The sequence below is a fragment of the Lepidochelys olivacea genome (assembly GCF_965140295.1).
Source record: "Lepidochelys olivacea isolate rLepOli2 genome assembly, chromosome: 20".
Taxonomy (NCBI): domain Eukaryota; kingdom Metazoa; phylum Chordata; order Testudines; family Cheloniidae; genus Lepidochelys; species Lepidochelys olivacea.
The window spans coordinates 7,974,019-7,993,852 of record NC_140430.1 but is presented as its reverse complement, the minus strand read 5'-3'; the positions used below and the strand labels follow the sequence as shown (position 1 = coordinate 7,993,852).

Sequence of the window (19,834 nt, the reverse complement as noted above, 5' to 3'; positions counted from 1 at the left end):
TAATTTAAGATGAAACTAGAGCTGATTTGATCCATGTTTTGAACAATTGAGAATGTTCCTTATCACAAGGCTTGGTTGAAGGGAGCCACGTGACAAGACTTCAGATGTGTCTGTAACAGGGTCTTTTTCTGAAGCCTGAAAGCTGGAGCGGTCCTTGAATATATATGTGTGTGTATAGGTTTGTTTTTTTTGGGGGGAAGGCGGTTGGGGGGGGGGGAAACGACACGGGGACATGACGACACTTTAAGGGGCAATACTAAGGTTATTCACCTGTGACTGTAGTTCAGGCATGCTGCTTCACGTATTTAGGCTTGTGGGATATAGGGCTTTGGCAAGGTACAGGTGCACAACATGGCTTCAGACTTCCCTAAAGTAGAGGTCCTGGGAGCCAGATTCCTGGATCCACCTGTAGCGTACAGACCCTATTCTCCCTTCGCTATTATGCCTTCTAATTAGGGGAAACAGGAACCTAGTGTGCTGGGACCTACAGTTGGACCCAATCAGTGAGCAGTTCAGAGATTGTGCTGCTTCCGAAGGCTTCAGTGATCTGAAAGGAGCTAGCTGGTGCAGACAATCTCTTCTTGGCACAGGAAAAGCCTCTGGCTAAATGGCCTGTCTGTGCGGAGCTGCTCACAGTCCAGTAAAGGGCAACGAGAGAGCTTCCACATTAGCAACCTCACTAAGTGAAAAGAGAAAAGTCACTATGGCTCCAGGGATGGCACCCCAAACAGTAGCTTGAGTCCCCAAGGACTATTCTAGTAGGACAGGAAGGTGAGTCCAGCAGTCTGGGCACTAGCCTACGATTTGGGAGACTCCGATTCAATTCCCTGCACTATCACAGACTCCCGGTGGCACCTTGGGCAAGTCACTATCTCTCTCAGCCTCAGTTTTCCATCTGTGCAATGGGAATAATAGCCCCACCTCACTCCACAGGTACCACTCCAAGGGCAAGACTCATCCATGCAGGAGACGGAACTTTCTCAGGGCTGCGTGAGACTGTGGAACAAACTCCAACGAGATCTAGGAACCTTGCCTCCAAGTGCGAGGCGCATGTCTTTGACCTGCCCTTGCTAGTTAAAAAGTACAGAGTATAGCAGATGTTAAAAATCCACAAGCAATTTCCCCACCCCGAGGAGAGGAAGACTTCAACATGAGAGATGCTAGCCTGTCACTTCTCATGCTGGGACGGAAGGAATTCGGAAACAGTGAGGTACAGCATAAGACACTGGAAAGAAGAGAACTGTAGGAGCAGAGAGAATATTTTCTTCATTTGGAAACTGCGTGGGTAAAGCGAGACAGGAATTTCCATATTCCTGTTCCAAGTAACAAGGAGAGAAGTCACAGGTGACAATACTACAGCAGAAAACCTGAAAATTAAACAGAGATCTGTTCTGTTCTGCCAGTAATTAAGAAATTATTGCAAATCAGAGAGTGTAATGCAAGCACCAGGCGAGCAAAGGCTGTAGAACTCCTCTATCACAATTTATTTATAAGCAGTTTTCTGACACTGCACTGCAGTGCTGTCCACAGCAGGTGTCCTGGGTCCCACTGCAATGACCACTACGGGACTTCCCCCCCTCTGCCCTTTCCTCCCCAAAAAATGTATTCACAAGATATGGGGCCTTAGCTCTTGAGACAGAGGACTTAAATACAGGCTTTCTGGGGGGGGCTTTTTTTTTTTTTTAAAAACATTGATTTTTTAAAAGCCATTTACTCAGGTTAACCTCACATTGCAAAGCAAAAATCCCTCATGTCCTAACTGTAAGGATGATGGTTCTCTAGGGAGGTGGTGGAATCTCCTTCCTTTGAGGTTTTTAAGGTCAGACTTGACAAAGCCCTGGCTGGGATGATTTAGTTGGGGATTGGTCCTGCTTTGAGCAGGGGGTTGGACTCCTGAGGTCCCTTCCAACCCTGATAGTCTATAATTCAATGGTACAGAGCAATCCAGATCACCTCACTCCCACTGCACAACCAAACCTGCAGGAACCTGGCCTATAGTGGTCCTGACCCCATCACTGCACTGACTTGGCTGGCTCAGAGAGGCCTAGGGGACCTAGCGAGTGAGCTGGGTGTAAGTGAATCCGGTCGAGGGAGCCATTTTGGCAATCTGTTGGGCTTTGGCTTCCACTAGCAACATCTTCAGCCCTGGAAAGCTGAGGAGTGAGAATTCCCGTGGAAAGCAGAGAGCCCAAGCAAATGGCTCCAGCTCAGGAGACGATGCAGCACTGGAGAGTGGCCTGGCTGGACAGATGGAGGCGACTGCATTCCCTCAAATTTTCAACAGCTGCCTACACGTGCAGCATTACAGGGGACATACCAGGAGTGGGTCTCCTTCCTTCTCCACTGATGGAATGCAAGGTTCTGCCACTTGACTTTGTAGCCACACAGTCAAACAAAGAGGAAAGTGGCCCTAAGCAGCTTCTTTCATTCTCTAGTGTGTGGCTGCAGGCTCAAGTGGAGCTCTTGAGTTTTGCTCTTTTGGCAAAGGAAAACCAGTTTATATATTCAAGAGAGACTACAGGCAGGAGTCTCCCTATCGGGTAAGTGATCTCTCCAGAGCCACAGGAAAAGCCTGTCCTAGAGAGCGCTCTTAGCTACAAGGACAAGCCCCTGATGAACTCAGGAGAGACACTTGGATGAATCATGAGATCCCCTCCCACCACGGGCAGCTCCACTTACAAATCAGAAGAGAGAGTCAGGGGGACAAAAGGACAGAGAGGGAAAAGAGACAGAGGGAAGAAAAAAGAAAACAAAGACATGGAATACAGGCCGAATCTAATCCCTAGCTCCGTGCAGTGCATCCTGGGTACTGCCTGTGGAAGAGGGGCTATAAAAATTAGACTGAGATGCAAACTTTAAAGCAACTTATTCACCTTTGTGAATGGGAGCAGGAGAGTTTTATAACCAGTTTTTATGTATAAGTTTCCAAATATATAAGGTGTCTGACCCTGTGCTAGCCTGAATGTGTGTCATCTACAAAGTCTGCTGGATTCTACTGGGGTAGCAATGAGGAATGGTTATTTTTTTATTAGGTGTATTACGGTAGCGCCTAGCAGCACCAGTCATAGAACAGGGCCCCACTGTGCTAGGCACCGTATTATTTATTAGCAAAAAGAAAAGGAGTACTAGTCTCTAAGGTGCCACAAGTCCTCCTTTGCGCTAGATGCTGTACAAATAGGGTGACCATATAGCAAGTGGAAAAAATTGGGATGGGGTAGGGGGGTAATAGGTGCCTATATAAGAAAGAGCCCCCAAAATTGGGACTGTCCCTATAAAAATCGGGACATCTGGTCACCCTATGTACAAACATGCAACAAAAAGATGGTCCCTGCTGCATAAAGAGCTTATGTGCATACAAGCTACATGCTTGGCATCCAATACTCTATCAATTTAATATTTTAGGTTGGCTGCCAATAAGATACATAACGTTTCAGGAGAGCCAGTCACCCTGTTTTCTTTAATATTCTGCAGAAACTTTTATCTGCTCTTCCCAAATGAGCCAGGTAATAGGACCAGAGATCAGAGGCAGAATCTAAAGAAGTTTAAGAATTAATAGTAGGAGTACTACTACGTGGTATCCCCTATGACCGCCAGTCATGGACCAGGAACCCATTGTGCAAGGTGCTGTACAAACCTGGGACAAAAAGACAGTCCCTACCACAAAGAACTCACAATTTTAACAGGTACAAAAATAAGCAAAATATCTCATGTTCCCAACCATCTCAAGCAAGACCCAACAGAACAGATCGTTCTTCGAAGTTAAGAAATCCAGTGCCCTCAGGACAGATATGAATGATAGAATGTTCCAGCCTCCCCAAAAATGGATGTTGGCTAAAGTTATAAGCATCTGAAAAATAGACACAATACATTTAATATACTCATCTGCTCGGACAACTACATTCACGTAGATAAGGGGTGTCATACTCAGCCTGTGGGGAGGGCCAGATTACACTAGCAATTATGGCTGAAGTTACACTGAGGCTCTCCTACCAATAACAGCAAACACTTGCACAGATTGAGGGCACAATATGGCCCTGAGGTAATAATTAAACCTTTAGTTATTGAAGTCACATCTGTATTTGGCACCACTCTAGACAAAAGTGACCCCAAGCACTTTAAGTCCAGTGCTATTTCTGCCCTTGGCTAATCTGGCCATTTGTCTATGTAGTAACCCAATTAGCACACTGCATTGCTATAATGACACACAAATAAATTGTGTACCTATATTACAGAAAAATCTGGCTGAGTGACATCAAGCTTAAGAGTTAACACCTTACTAAAACAGACAATAGCCATTCACAATACCGGTGCCATGTTTCAATCTGTCAGACAACACAGGAAGAGAACTCTGCACACTTGGAATGTTTTATTCACAATCTTAAACTAGAAAATCAGTCTTGCCCATTACAACATGCATACAGAGCCCTACTGAAGTCAAATGGGGCTCCCTGCAGCCACAGCAGTCCATCTGTTTGATGTGAATTGCAGGATCAGGGCCTCATTTGCAGAATCTGAATCTGTTGTGGTGTTAGATAAATCTCTCAAGTGAGTGAGGTGCTTGACACCGAGAGCATCAAGACAAAATGAACACTGCAAGATGACTAAAGCTGGAGGAAAAAGCCTGTTGCTATCATATTGTAGTATTTGTGAAATTGTGTACTGTTCATGTAATTAAAGAGACTATCATAAGGCATAGGCTAAAAAGGAGACAAGATTAAGCTTTTGCAGGCAACTTAAGTATTAGGAAACAAAGCACAATTCTTAGCTATGTAACTATCTCTTGACAGAGAGGCATTATTATTAAGGTTTTCCAACACTTCCCATTATAAGATCCTGTTTTCAGTTGCTTATAATTTTGCATACTAACTCTTTGGGTTGAAATTTTCCATGCCCGTTGTCTACCTCAGGCTGAATTGTTTTGGAAAGTTTCAGCCAAAACAGTTTAAGTTGTTTCTTAGCCTAGGGAAAATATGTTGTTTTGCCACATTAAAAAATTCTTACAATCATCTCATTGAGACTCTCTAGTGCCCGGATGCTTTGGAGCAGGAACTTGAAATTTGGCAGAGTAGGGCGATGAATAATCACTTCAAAAAAGGCTATTAGATGTAAGCAGAGAGCCTACAAGGAATGGAAGAAGGAACTGACTGCAAAGAAAACTATATCTTGGAGGTCAGAAAGTATAAAGAATTGCAAAAGCTGAGTTAAATCTTGTAAAGGAAATTAAAAGCAAAATAGGAAGCGGTATTTTAGACACAGTATATGTAAATAAAAAGATCAAGAAGAGAGAAAGTGGGGCTGCTATGGAGCAAGGATGGGTAGAGATTAAAGATAAACTAGGTATGACCCAAAAACCAAATGAATACTTTGCTTCAGTTTTCAATAAGGATGATAATGTAGAACATGGGGGCAGAGGCAGAATGGCTGATGGGAAGGAGTGTACAGAAATGGAAGTTTCCACATCAGAGATGGAAGCAAAACTCAGTTTAATGTGTCAAAATGTCCATCTCCAAATACTGAAAGATTTGGCACATGAAAGTGCAAGTCCAGCAGCAGGGATTTTTAATTAATTCATCTATGAAATTGGGGGTGGTGCAGTATCACTCGATAATACCAAAAGTCAGACCTATATTTAAGAAATGGAAAAAAGTGACATTGGCTACTGTAGACCCGTTAATCTGACCTCAAGGCTTTAGAACAAATTTTGAAGGAAAGAAAAAATAAAGCTATGGCAAATGAGAGAAATGCAAGATGGGTTTACCAAAGGTAGACCACATCAAACTAACGTGATTTTTTTTTGGCAGTTGCTTTGTTGACAAGGGAAATGTGGTAGATCTAATCTACTTTGATTTCAATAAAGCATTTGATATCATACCACATGGGGAATTAGTTAAACTAGAGAAGATGGGGATCAATACAAGAATTGTAAGGTTAGTAAAGAACTGGCTAAAGTAGCGAAGACAACAAGTTGTGTTGAAAGAGGAACTATCGGGCTGGAGGGAGGTTACTAGTGGTGTTTAGGGATTAGTCTTGGGACCGATTTAATATTTCCATTAAGGAGTTCTGCATAAAAAGGCGCTTGCTAATGAAATTTCCTGATGACAAAATCAGAAGCACTAGCAAAATAAAGACGACTGGAATACTATACAGGAAGAATTGGGCGACCTTGATGACTGGAGCAATAGGATGAAATTTCATCGTACAAAGGGCAAAGCCCATTTCTCCCCCTAATCTGTTTCCCCATATCCAGTGGTTCAGGGAGAAGAGGAGGGAGAGGTAAAAGGGTTAAATGTAGACATCCCCCCCCCCCCCCCCACACACACACACACACACTTCCCCTATAAATGTTATTAGATTAGTCTCCATAATAGCAAAGCTACCGTCATCCATGACAGGGAGGCTAGGTTGCTTGAACTATTTTCAATTTCTGGGTCCATCTCCCTAAACCATTTTTAAGCTCCCGGCCTCTCAAACTACTTTTCAGACGGCCCCTCCAGGAGAGGGCAGACATAGCATGGCCCTGGGGGGAGCACCCTGAACAACATCCCAAGAAGTGCCACATGACCCACAGACAAGCCAGATGCCACTAGTTAAACTGGAGACATTTTCATGGATATGGCAGGGGGTGAAATGAGTGAGCAGGAAAAACAAGGAGCTGAAAGATGAAATTAAAGCTGGTATCTAACCAGTCCCGATTCCACACTCCAGGCCCTCTCTCACGTTCCCAGTCCCTGATGGAGCCCCGTGGATGCTGGTCTGTAGGACTGTTTGCCGCACACACCACTGTGCAAACCCAGGATCTTATACAGATTACTTTCCACATAAAATATTGACATTGCAGCCACAAAGGGTCACCGATCACTTAGGAACTCCCCATATACCCGAGAGCAGGTGCCAAGCCATGTCTGGGTTCAGAGGGCCAGGAATTCCCTCAGTGACAGCCTGACAACCAACCTTCATTCCAGGATTCCCTGCTTGTGCTGCTCAGAGCCAGAGCCAAGCAGCAGCAGCTTAATTCAGAGATCTGCATAGCACTCCTATGGCAACAAGCCCATTCACAGGATCTGCACTGAGCCTCATACAGTAAAGAGCCAGATCATGGCTCATCAGGCATGTGCAGTCACACACTGAATCATTCTTTTGTTAGCACTCTCATGGGGCAGCATGCAGCATAATATTCCACAGCATTCTTCCATTCTCCTCCTTACAGTGCCACCCCCCAAAGTTCCATATTGCAGCCACCATTTTTCTTGCCAAGGATTTATGAATGGCATTGGCAAGTTCCATCCAGATTATCCAAAGGAGTTGCTGTAAGCAGTGGCCAGGGGAGAGAAGGGGGAGGAGGACAACCCAACTATCCATCCCCAGTGCTCCTGCCACACATAGGACTGCCAACTTTGCACAAACAAACTGACAGAGCAAGAACCTTTTCAAACTTTTTCCAGCCCAGATCCACATACCTGTCCCATTCCTAGAACAAGAACTCAACATATGTCTACACTGTAAACAAGACCTGTGGTAGCAAGTCTGAGAGCCCAGGTAAACGGACTTGAGCTCACAGGGCTCATGCTAGGGGGCTAAAAAGGGCAGTTTAGGTGTTCAGACTTGGGCTTGAGCCCCTGCTCTGAAACCCATCAAGGGGGATGGGTCTCAGAGTCTGGGCTTCCACCCGAGCCCAACAACTCCACTGTTATTTTTAGTCCTGCGCATGAACCTCATGAGCCTGGAGTCAGTTGACCCAGGCTCTGAAGCTTGCTGCCACAGGTGGTTTATTTTTGCAGCGTCAATGTATCCTCAGAGCAATCCATCTCACCTGGAGAGGCGAAAACTGCCCGGACACCACAACTGTACCCTGCTCTCACCAGAGCAAAACGTCTAATGCCCCGGTACCTTCGGCATGGATTGCCTAGAACATGCAGGCTCCCAGGAAGGCACTTGGCAGTAGGGCAGGCCAAGCCATTTGGAGAAGCTCTATCTAGGCCTGACCCGACACCTTTGCTGAAGGTTTGTCCTTTCAAGCACGCTGAGTGGATCTATGGGAAGCCACAGGAGGCTGGCCAGGATACATGTGATTAGACAGCATGGGACACCAAGCAAGGGGAGTAAATTTGCTCTGTCACTTCCCTCTTCTACACTGCATGGTGGCCAGGAAGGGGAAGAGATATTCCAGTCTATTGTTACACACTCCCTTTCCATAGAGCAGTTCAGAGCTATGATATGCATGGCTTGGCAAAGTTTAACACAACCTTTGGATTGCTGCAGGTGGAGGGTCATCTTTCATTTCTGGCTCTTTGGACCTTTCACAGCAGTATTTGATTCAGCTGACCATGACCTTCTGTTGACTTGTCTGCAGCATTGGCTGGAGCAGCATGGACTTGGTTTTGTGCTGATCTCTCCCAGGAATTTCTGAAATTGCCTATGGAAGGGAATTTACAAGTCTGTGCTTTCAAATCTGTTTTGGGTCCTTTAACCTGTGTGCATTTGTATGGTAACCACTGGGATTTCCTTTTTCATAGATATGGGCTATATTACGCCCCTGCTAAAATGATTCAGTTTTTACCACTTGATTCTACACACTCTAGTGCTAGCCAGCTGCCAGCATGCTATTGAAGGTAGCTAGCAGGGAATCCTATTAAATTAAGTCACTACAGGCTGAAATGTTGTTAACTGTACAAGAACACTCATTAAATCTGGTTTCTTTAGTTGGTGGTATAATTGCGTTATCAAAACTGCTCGCTAATGTAAGAGGCCTGCATGAGACACATTAGCCACTGATAAATGTTCTGCTTCTCTTACTAAACTGCCTTAACTGTCTTCATACTAAAACAAGTGGAAGTTCATTGCACAGAGAATGGATATGGTGGAGATGCTAAATAGTGACTTATTATCCCTGAAGTTAACTGTTATTGGACACAAAGTTACCTGGGTCCCAGAGACTAAGATTTAATTACCAGGATTCAGTGACCGAACATAGGCTGAATCCCAGGTTGTCACCAGAAAGAGAAAGAAGCTCAAGCACTCCAACACTGGCTGGCTGGACAACCTTGGGCAAGTCACTTCACTGCTCTGTGCCTCAGTTTCCCCTTCTGTAAAATGTGGGATTCCCAGACTGCCTTGCTGTAAAAGGGACAGCATCTTATCACACAATGGTTGTTTCAAACATGACAGATACGACCAGGCTTTTAACTAGACTCAAATTATCCACCCAGATTACTCAAATGCTACCAATACAGTTTCACACTGATCAGAAAGGCATTATCAACTTATACTTTAAGATGGGTACCTTGCAGATTCTCCATCTGATAGTATCTGAGCACCTCAACGTTTACTGCATTTATCTTTGCAACCACTCACCTGTGAGCCAAACCAGGTCTATCTCCATTTCACAAATAGGGAAATGAAACAGAGTAAGTCACTCACCGAAGGTCACACAGGAAGTCTGACACAACAGGGACTTGAACCCAGCTCTCCTAAGTTTTAAAGTAGCTCCCAAACCACTGCACCTCACTAGAAAGGGCTGTTTTCTTTCTGTGACAGGCTGCGAAGGTATGTCTGGTCAACCTGTTAACTCCATTTTTGTTCTGTGAGCACCCACCTATGAGGATTTGGCTTTGCCCATTCATTCTGGAGCAGCAGCCTGACACCTACTGCATAGACTATGTCTGGGAAGCTGACACAGAGCAACCAAGGGTCATCAATATTTCCTAGCTCTCCCCTGCTAGAATGGTGGGGTTGCTATGGGCAGGCCACTGACTTGAACAACTCTCTGCCCAGAAGCCAGTGTGGGGGTCAGAGCATGGAAATTGCCCAGCAGAAGAGCAGGGGCGGAACAGGTGTCAGAGTCTGCTTTAAAAAGAGACATGCTCTCTAAGCAACTGTGTAGTTTCATTGCCAGAAACAGAAGACACAGCTGGAGAGTGTGCAGCCAGGTAGAACTTTGCCTCCCCTTTGGCTCAGGCCAAAACCAGGACTCTCAAAAGGTGGCAAGATCAGACTGAGGGGGCTGCATTCAGGAATGTTTTCCCCATAGATCTGTAACTCCCCTGTGCTTTTTAAGAGTAAAGCATGTGTGAATGGGAAATCCCTTAACATAGCCCATTCATTGCTTTACTGCCACAGTGTCCCTGAAGGGCATAACTAGGAAACCAGAACTTTCTCAGCCAGGTAGACTCTGGGGGAACATGTCTAAGTAATTGGGGGCTTGGCAGGGCTGGTTCTGGGGTCCAGACAGCCAGACTGCCCAAGATGAGTGTCAGATCCAGGAGGGTGCAAGACAGAACCAGAGTTAGGATCAAAAGACTAGTCACTGCCCAGACCTAGGGTGCTGAGCAGCATGTGGTACCCCATCACAACAAACTGGTAACCATTCAGAAAGAGGGACTAGACCAGGTTGTGCCACAAATTTTATCCATCAGGGCTAGAGCCTGCCAGTTGCCAAGCACCCTCAGTTCTCACTGATGTGGGTGGACCTTCACACTCCCCCAGATCTGGCCCTTAGGTCATGGTGTGATGGGAGGTGATTAGATGCCAATAACTGAAATTAACAAACAAAATCAAGGCCTGAAAATCTTTTAAGTATTAGAGTGCCTTGACTATAGAAAATACAACTGCAAAAAATCTCCCAAAAATGGAGTCTATTGAAGCATTTAACACAGATGTTGACACGGCATTTGATTGTATTTATGAAGAGGCACTAAGAAGAGTTCAATATTACTCATTGCCTCTATGGAGCATTTTCCTTTCCCAGCACTCCACTAGTTATGATACCCAGTTCCTTCTGGCCAGCTACAAGATGTGCCTTTGTGAGCCATTCAACTTCCTTTGGGTGCTCTCTCTGCTCCACCAAGGTCCATTGTACCTAGTGAGGAACCCAGATGTGGACACTGGACCCTGACTGCAGCTTTACTAACTAAGAGGGAATGTCTCGCACGTGCATGTCCCAAGGCAGCACGCAGGAGGCCTACACACAGGTTTTGTGCCAGTATAACTATGTTGGTTAGGGGTGTGATTTTTCTTTTCTTATAAACCAGTGGTGTTATACCAATACAACCCCTAGTGTGAACACTTATACTGGTATAAAAGGGCCTTATACCACATAACTTATTACCCTCCTCATATGGGAACAGTTATACCAATAAAACCTCTTGAGCTTTACTAATCAGATTATCATTATTTGTATTACCATCATGCCTAGGAACCCTGGTTGCTGTCCAGGGTCCCATTGTGCTAGATGCTGTACAAAAAACAAAATGGACAGTCCTTTTGCCTACAATCTAAGTAGTTAAATTGTACTATACTATACCAGTTATGTGCACACAATGCCTTTAAATTTGGGGCTTTTCCAAGAGATCACCACATACACATCTGATTTCTCTATTCTCCACCTGGCTTCTGCTCTACATTGCTTGTTAGAAAGCTATATTCTCCCAGCTTTATTTCCAGTCATTCCTTGTCCCCAGCACATAATCTGGATTTAACCACGTTCCATTTCATGCTGACCCTGAAACACTTCTTCAAACTTCCCTAGTCCTTGTGCCATTTCATGCTCCCCCATCCCCCAAATTGGGAATAGGCAGTTTGGGTTATTTTACCAGTTCCTCCAGATCCCTGGCCCAGAGTGCCTAGAGAATCTCACCCCAACATGGCACAGCAGTACTCCTGGTTACTCTGAGCAGTTCATGAGACAGCTTGTCCTGCTGCTAGGCTGCAAGGCAGATGACGTCTTTCCGATAACCAGCAGATACTCTCATGGGATTGGATTAAATATCTAGAAATATTATACTCATTAAGTTTCCCATTGCTATTAAACATGGGATTTTTCAAGCCAGGACGAGGTTAAGAGAAGGGTTTCACTCCAACCATGCAACTGTACACTCCAGTCTCAGCCCAGCTGACTTCACAGAACCCTTTGCTCTAACCAGAGTGTGACACAGCCCACTAACACACTCGGTGGAGAGAGATGGTCCATGCTTTTGTGTGTGCCACTGCACGAACGGGATACAACGTTTTCCTTCCATCCTATACACAGAGACAGAGGGCTTGGCTACATACAAATTTGTCCTGGTTTAATTAAACAAATGTAAACTGATGTGGTGTAAACATATGTGGATATGCTTATATCAGTTTAGACTGTCCATACCTAACTTACCACAGTTTAACAAAAAAAAAAAAAAAAAAATCACATCACAGTTACCCAGGTTTAACTATTGTGTTTAGCCCACATCCTGGTGACTTTTCCCAGTCCCCTTTAGAGCACCAGGCTGCCAGCCCAGCCTATTGCTTGTGGCTTTATCAAAAAACGTATTTAGGTTGGATTGGAATCATCTAGCCCTGCATCCTCCAAGCCATTAAACTGTCATTTAAATGCTTAAAGCTTCCTCATCATCATAGAAGCTCAGCTCATGCTTTCTTCGTTCCCCAATGGCTCCTCTTGAAGGATCAGCTCACTACTCCATGTTCTCCACCCTTCTGGCAAGTCCCCTGGGTTAGTGATTTATTGCAAATGATTGCTAACGAGCCCACCATTTCCACTTGTATGGCCTTCAAAACTTTGGCGTGGAAATGGTCAGGGCCAGCCCATTGAAAGGGTTTATCCTATCTGATCTATGTTGTGACCAGTCTCATCTGTCATGACCTGCAGCCACGTCACCTCCTTTTAAAATCCTGTAGGCTCCCAAACACAGCATGGCTTGGCATGGCCAGTACTTGGATGTGGGTGACCCAGCAGGACGCACTCTATCCCCCAAATCAGTACTGACCCAGATGTCCCAACACAGTGCTAGGGGCTGCTGTGCTGAAGAGAGAGGTGCTACTCACTCAAATCATCAGAAAGGAGTGAACAGCTCAGCACAGGGGGCTACCAGAGGTGCCCCAATCGAGTGGAAAGAGGGCTGAAGGCCTGACCACTTGTACTCATTAGAGACCCCACGGCAGTTTTTGTTTGTGAAGAAATGTTACCCATGATATCCCCAGACACAATCCAAACTGGGTTATGTTTTGCCTCATAAAATTGCCCTTGCTCTTTCATTTGGATATAGCATTCCTCTTCACTTCCTGTCCTGAACAGACGTACAGTGCTGATTGTACATTTAAGCCTTGGACTTTTACATTTCACTGGCAATCAAAGACAATCCCAATACATAAAGGGAACGATTCCGCCACCCTTACTCACGTGAGTAATCTCATGAATTACAAACTTGGGGTCTAAAGCACTTGGGGTAAGAGACACTATGTAAATGTAAATCGTTCAGGCTTATGCCAGTATTTTGCCAATTCAGTTCACTGCAGTGATGGTCTTTGAATGACAGTATTTTGGGTTCCACCTTTGGCCTTTAACACATTAGGTGATTAACACAGTAAAAGCTGCCTTGGAAATTACTAGAGATGATGCATCAGTAATGAGACACATTTTAAAGGAGGTTTTTCCTTTCTCCCTCTCACCCCCTTCCTCCAAAGAGTAAACAAAATTTCAAGCATGGAAGTCATTGGGGACTCAACAAATCCAGCACACCCTCCCAACGGTGCATCTTACTCATGTGGGGCACTGTCTGCTCCAACAGATAAGATTCTAATGCAACATGTGTTATGATGGTAAGACAAGCACACATCATGGAAAATAAGCTTTAATAGACAGCCATAACTCAAGCCAGAGATTAAAAATCTGTAGTATTTATTGAATCTATTGAATTTATTTAACTGTGCACTAAGCTGCCTATTCACGGAGGTCATTAATAATGCAAATAACCCACCCTTGTTAGGCAGGAGAGTCCTGGTAGTCTACTTGGTCTTCATGAGTTCTGGCCAACAGGAAAAGACCTAGTTTTAGCAAACCTAGGGGTGGGGGGAGCAGAAGAGTCCCAAACACACTCCCCCCAAATAATTCCTAGAGCAGATCTTTTAGAAAACCATCTAATCCTGATTTAAAAATTGCCAGTGAGGGAGAATCCACCATGACCCTTGGTAAATTGTTCCAGTAGTTAATTACTCTCACTGTTGAAAATTTATGCCTTATTTCCAGTCTGAATTTGTCCAGCTTCAACTTGTTGAGCTAGCAACATCGGGGTGGAGTGTGTTTTCTCCGGCAACCCTAGGTTTGCTAAAATTAGATCTGCTCCTGTTGGACAGACTTCATGGTGAAGACCAAGGAGACTACACCAGGACTCTCTTGCCACTGGATCATGTTATACTTTTCTCTGCTAGACTGAAGAGCTGGTTATTAAATATTTGTTCCCTATGCAGATACTTTTAGACTGGAACCAAGTCACCCCTTGACTTTCTTGTTAAGCTAAACAGATAGAACCCATTGAATCTCCCATAAGGCATATTTTCTAATTCTTTAACTATTTTCATGGCTCTTTTCTGAACCCTCTCCAATTTATCAATGTCAATCTTGAATTGTGGACCCCAGAATTGGGCACAGATCGATGCCAAATACAGTGGTAAAATAACCTCTATACTCCAACTCGAGAGTCCCATTTGTGCATCCCAGGATTGCTTTAGCTCTCTTGGCCACAGCATCACATTTACAGCTTACATTCAGCTGATTGTCCACCTCAACCCCCAAATCTTTTTCAGAGCCTCTGCTTCCCAGGATAGAGTCCCCTATCCTGCGAGTATGGCCTACAGTCTTTGTTCCTAGATGCAGACATTTACATTTAGCCATATTAAATATTAAAATGCATACTGTTTGCTTTCACCCAGTTTATAAAGTGATCCAGATCACTCTGAATTGTGACCTGTTCCCTACTTCTCCCCCAATTTTTGTCATCTGCAAACTTTACCAGTGATGATTTCATGTTTTCTTCCAGTTAATTGATATTGAAAAGTTATAGTGTAGGGCCAATAACGATCCCTGCAGGACACCACTAGAAATATCAACAATGAGTCCCCATTTAAGATTACATTTTGAGACCTATCAGGTGCTGAGAACCTTCAGGTTTAATGCTATTTGTTCCAAGTGGTTGGCAGTTCTTGGGTTGGTTAGACACAGTCAGGGTCAGGAGGCCCCTAATCTGACACCTTGCACTTTCCCCTCTCCTCCACCACCAGGTTTGCAATAATAATAAATTCTTTATATGTCACACATACCCTTCCCTAAATACATGGTTCATACTTTTCTGAAATAAAAGCCAGTGCCAGCAGTTATGAGTAAGGCTAAGATTATGTCACGGAGGTCACAGATTCTGTGACTTCCAGAGATGACCTTGATGTTTTCTGCTTCAGCCCCAGGGTGGTGAGTCTAGAGCTGTCAGCTGGTGGGGACCCCAGAGCTCCCAGCTGCTGTGGGTGGCAAGGAGAACCCTGGAGCTCTCAGCTACTGCAGGCAGGATCCTCCTCCCCACCTGCAGCAGGGCTTGGGCTCTCATCCCCTATCAGCCCCATTTTGTAACAATTTTTACTAAAAAAAGTCAGACAGGTCACAGGCAATAAACAAAAATTCACAGAAGCCCATGACCTGTCTGTGACTTTTACTAAAAATAATTGTTACAAAATCTTAAACTTATTTACAAGCAACCCTATAACACAGCAAAGTGTACTCTTCCCTAGCTCCTTCCAAAGATCTCAGAACACTTTATGGACACTAACCAAGCCCCACAACCCATCTGAGATATAGGGAAGGATTATACTGCATAAACCAATCAGAAGGTAGGGATGCTGAACAATGATTGACCCACAACTGTACAGTTTTCCAGCAAATTTTTACACCAGATTATGCAAATCCCTTCCCACCAACAGGCTATTGCACTCACAACTCCCTGTCCCCAAACAGCACACAGCCACCTCCACTCCAGACCCCACCCCACCCAATACCAGTTATTAAAAGGAATTCCTCACTGGGGGAGGAAGTGGGCTGAGCTTTATGGGAACAGAGCCAGCAGCGGGGAAAGCCCGGGGTGAGAGGAGTTCAGGTGGCCATGTCTGGGTGGGGATTTCTGAGGACATCTGTCTGTCAGGTCAGAGGAGCTGGCTGCTGTCATTCAGAGTGCAGAGGATGCACAGCAAGAATCACTACAACTCCCCGGTGTTAACTCCGCAACAGCCACGGGGACCACGGTCAACCCAGGAGGTTATGTACCCTCAGTGGTTCCTATCTCCAAGTGAGACACTGGATGAGACTCAGAGGACAGTGGGTTTTGCCTTCAAGCTATCAGACATTTACATGCAGGAGCACTGAGAGGCCTCTGCTCAGTCAGGCCAAGCCCCATTGTGCCCAGTACTCACAACACCGGTACATGACAGCCCCAGCCAGCACACAATCTAGAAGACAAGGCCTCTAGGTGAATTTAAACGAGCTGTGTCACAGGGTGGCTGGCCCCATTAAATGAAGCAGGTCCACCCCCTGTGTACTAGGGCAGGTGCTCCCAGTCTGGCCAATTAAGAGGGTGGGGCAGTACTTGGGGTCATAAGGAGGCAACTTGTTGGGAAGAAAGTGGGAGGAGCAGCAACGGGGAGTTCCTGGAAGAGGCTGCCAGAGTCCCCTGACAGGGGAGATAGAGGGAACCTGCTTGGGGGAAAGGGCCTCCAGGGAGAAAGCCCTGTGAGGTGGGGCTCAGCTAAAGAGCACAGAAGAATCCTACAGTAGTCCCTGAAGCAGGAGGGGCTGAGAGAAGCAAAGGGGAAATTCCCCTGGAAGCTGTAGCCCCAGGTGGGATGAGGAACTGTGTGTTTGTAAAATAAACCAGTGCCTGGAGAGGTACTCTGGGTATGAAAGTGGGTCCTGCGCAGGCTGCAGGCACGCCAAACACCTGACAGACCATCTTTTTGTTCTGTGTTGTACAGCACCTAACACCATGGCTCCTAGGTACTACTGTAGCACACCTAATAAATAACATACAGTCCTAGTGCAATGGGGTCCTGGGTCACGTGTGGGGCTCCTAGGCACTGCCACAGCACATGTAATTGATGGTAATAATGACAAGAATTAAACAAACCACCTGGAGGAGGACCAGGTAATAAAAAAAGGTTGGTTCGGCATAAACTAGCTGTGCACACAGTTGGTGGTTTTCCCAACCAGCCAGAATGGATTCTAATTTGCAAAGCATGAGGCACATAATTCACAGTGGGGAGAGGTGAAAATGTTGGACCAGGCCACCCACTACTTGGAAAAATAAAATGTCCCTGGTCTGGGGAGAGAAGAAAGCAGTTTTTCCTCCTCCATCACATCAAGGCAAGAGACAGCAAGAAATTTATGATGGGGGAGTCACATGCCCTGGAGCCTCCTGTCTAGGCACATCGTTTAAAGCTCAGAACTTTACCCATCACACATGGACTACAAAGTCGCCATGGTGTAGGTGCAATGTATGGAGAAGAGAAGAGACACTGTCAATCTAGCACAATGGGGTCCTGGGTTTTTAAGTGCTACCACAATACAATGATAGAGGACAAGAGGATCTGTGGCCCAACAGCGGAATGCTTTTCCTAAGGGAATTCCAAAAAGTCACTGGTCTAGGCAGATCGATGAACTAGGATCCTGTTCTTGGAGGTGTGAATAAAAGGATTAACCCAGTTTACCCCTTTTAGCAGGTGCTTGGAAAGGAATGGTTCAATGCTGTTTTATTTACAATGTATTGATTCCAATTGTCTTCTGCACTTTCTATCTATCCATCCCTTCATGGTTTTTTCCTCTATTCAGCTACTTCTGAAAAGTTATAAAACAAAAACAGATTGGTCTCCAATGCTATGCCTGACTTGACACTTGAAGAAGGAGATTGTCTGCCCAGGACAGAATACAATGATCTGGGAGTGAGGGCAGAAATTCCATGTCTGACATCTTTACAGGGGTATCATTCAGCACAGGCAAGTGCAATGCCAGGCCAGACAAGAATTCAGTCATTTCAAGTGGCCACAGGACTATCTATGCACCAGCACCATCCTGACCCTGATCACACAGTTGGATACAAAAATCAAACCCTGGGCACCTGCTGTAGCCAGGCCAGATAGAATCAGCACAGCTCCACCCCTTTCCCAGCCTCATGAGGCACATTTTGCACCAAGTATCCATCAGGAGAAAGCTGGACAGAAATTTCTGATGCAGCAGAGGCAAATAAAGACTATGTGAGATTTGAACCTTCACCAGGGCCAGGATCCTGTTCTCATTGACATCAGTGAGACCTGGCCTTAAATTACGAGACATTAAAGAAATTGGGCTCCTCTCCCAGGAGAGAGAGAGACACACACACAAATCAACAGAGTGACATTTTTCACACTAATAAGGGCTTTAATCCATAGATGAGGAAGCTGCTTATTAACAACGGAACTTAAGCAGAACTTCTCTGCAGAGTCAAGAACAAACATATGAAATAAGCGGCTAGGGAAGGTAATAGGACACAGCATTTGAGAGAGAACTGGAAAGGGCTGCGGCAGGATTGTATAGCAAGGGCTAATGCAGAGGAGAATAGCAAGAAAGTGGTGGGGAGTAAAGGTCCCTTCTCTGTTTCTATAGTAGGAGCTCTAGATTTTTTAAATGGAGAGAATGGATTTAGGCATGAGCTTTCCAGGCCTCCCCTCAGCCAGCACAGAGATTGCATTCAAAATCTAATTATACAGAGCAACACAAATCCATGCCCAACTAACAGTCATGTGAGCTCATACACCCATCGCACCTGGAGAGGCCACTGTTACTGGAGATAATACATCACAGCCTCCTTCCCCCAAAACTACCTCCCAGCCAGGATTCCTGGGTGCAGTGGGTGGGGAATGAAGCCACTTAGATAACGCACATCCAGGCCAGATGATTACCTGGGAACAGCTGCATAGCTAGAGAACTTCTCTCCCTAGTTCTTAGTATAGGAACACACATTAGGAGAGGCAACATTAAATAGCAGGAGGGCATCACACAGAGCCCAAAAAGATAACTGGCAAGCCATAGGTTCCTGGGAGGTACAGCTTTTCACAGCGACAAGGAAACTGTAACCAACAGAATGCTTTGTGCCTATGAACTCCACTTAGCAAAGGAAGAAATCACTCCAAGTTCTCCAGGATTCCTGTTTCCACCTGCTGGCAGAGGAGTCTATCTCCACAGCTCTGGACTGGTACAAGGAGAACAAGTGGGAGGTTATGCAAGTCACAGATGTGCAAAGGGCCTAATTAGGTCTCCCAATGCAATTGTTAGTATGTGTTTTAATACATAGAGGCACTGCACTTGAAGATACAACATACCCAGAGAGTTACTATGCTAAGCAAATAGTAACTCCCCCCCAATTTACATGCACGGGTCACTAAATTACCAAGTGCCACTGGCGTTTCAGCATCTGACCGGCACCATTTAATGGGTCTGACAAGTCTAAGATTCATGAATTGAACAGGCAGTTTTGATGTGGCAAGCAGAACTCCCAAGAGCTATTAGCTCATGACAGGTTTCAGAGTAGCAGCCGTGTTAGTCTGTATCCACAGAAAGAAAAGGAGGACTTGTGGCACCTTAGAGACTAACCAATTTATTTGAGCATAAGCTTTCGTGAGCTACACTCACTTCATCAGATGCAGTCAGTGGAAAATCATGACTGTGCCACTGAATTTTACATCCCTATCTGTGGTGCTGAACTTTAAGATCGTTACCATGTTGCTAAATTACCAATTGGCACATTACATTTGGATTCTCTTCTGGTTGCCCCAACATATGTATGAGCTCAAACAAACTAGAACAGGCACTGTTCAGCATGGCTGTGTCATTATCATGCTCCCTCCCCCTCCAAAACTCTCAACGCCACAAGGGGAAAGATCTTGGAGCTATTCACCTAGGAAGGAAGCCCAGTACTGCACTCATATCCACAGCCTATCGGCAAACAGGGAGATCTCCATGTGGAATACCATTAATTCCCCGACCTCTGAGAAAGTGAAG

The 19,834-nt window shown here is 45.2% G+C and overlaps 1 protein-coding gene across 4 annotated transcripts in view; it reads right to left on the bottom strand.

The window, feature by feature from the left end:
• WIZ (WIZ zinc finger) overlaps nucleotides 1–19,834 on the bottom strand; it is a 159,608-nt gene that overhangs the window by 122,395 nt on the left and 17,379 nt on the right. The window lies entirely within an intron of this gene.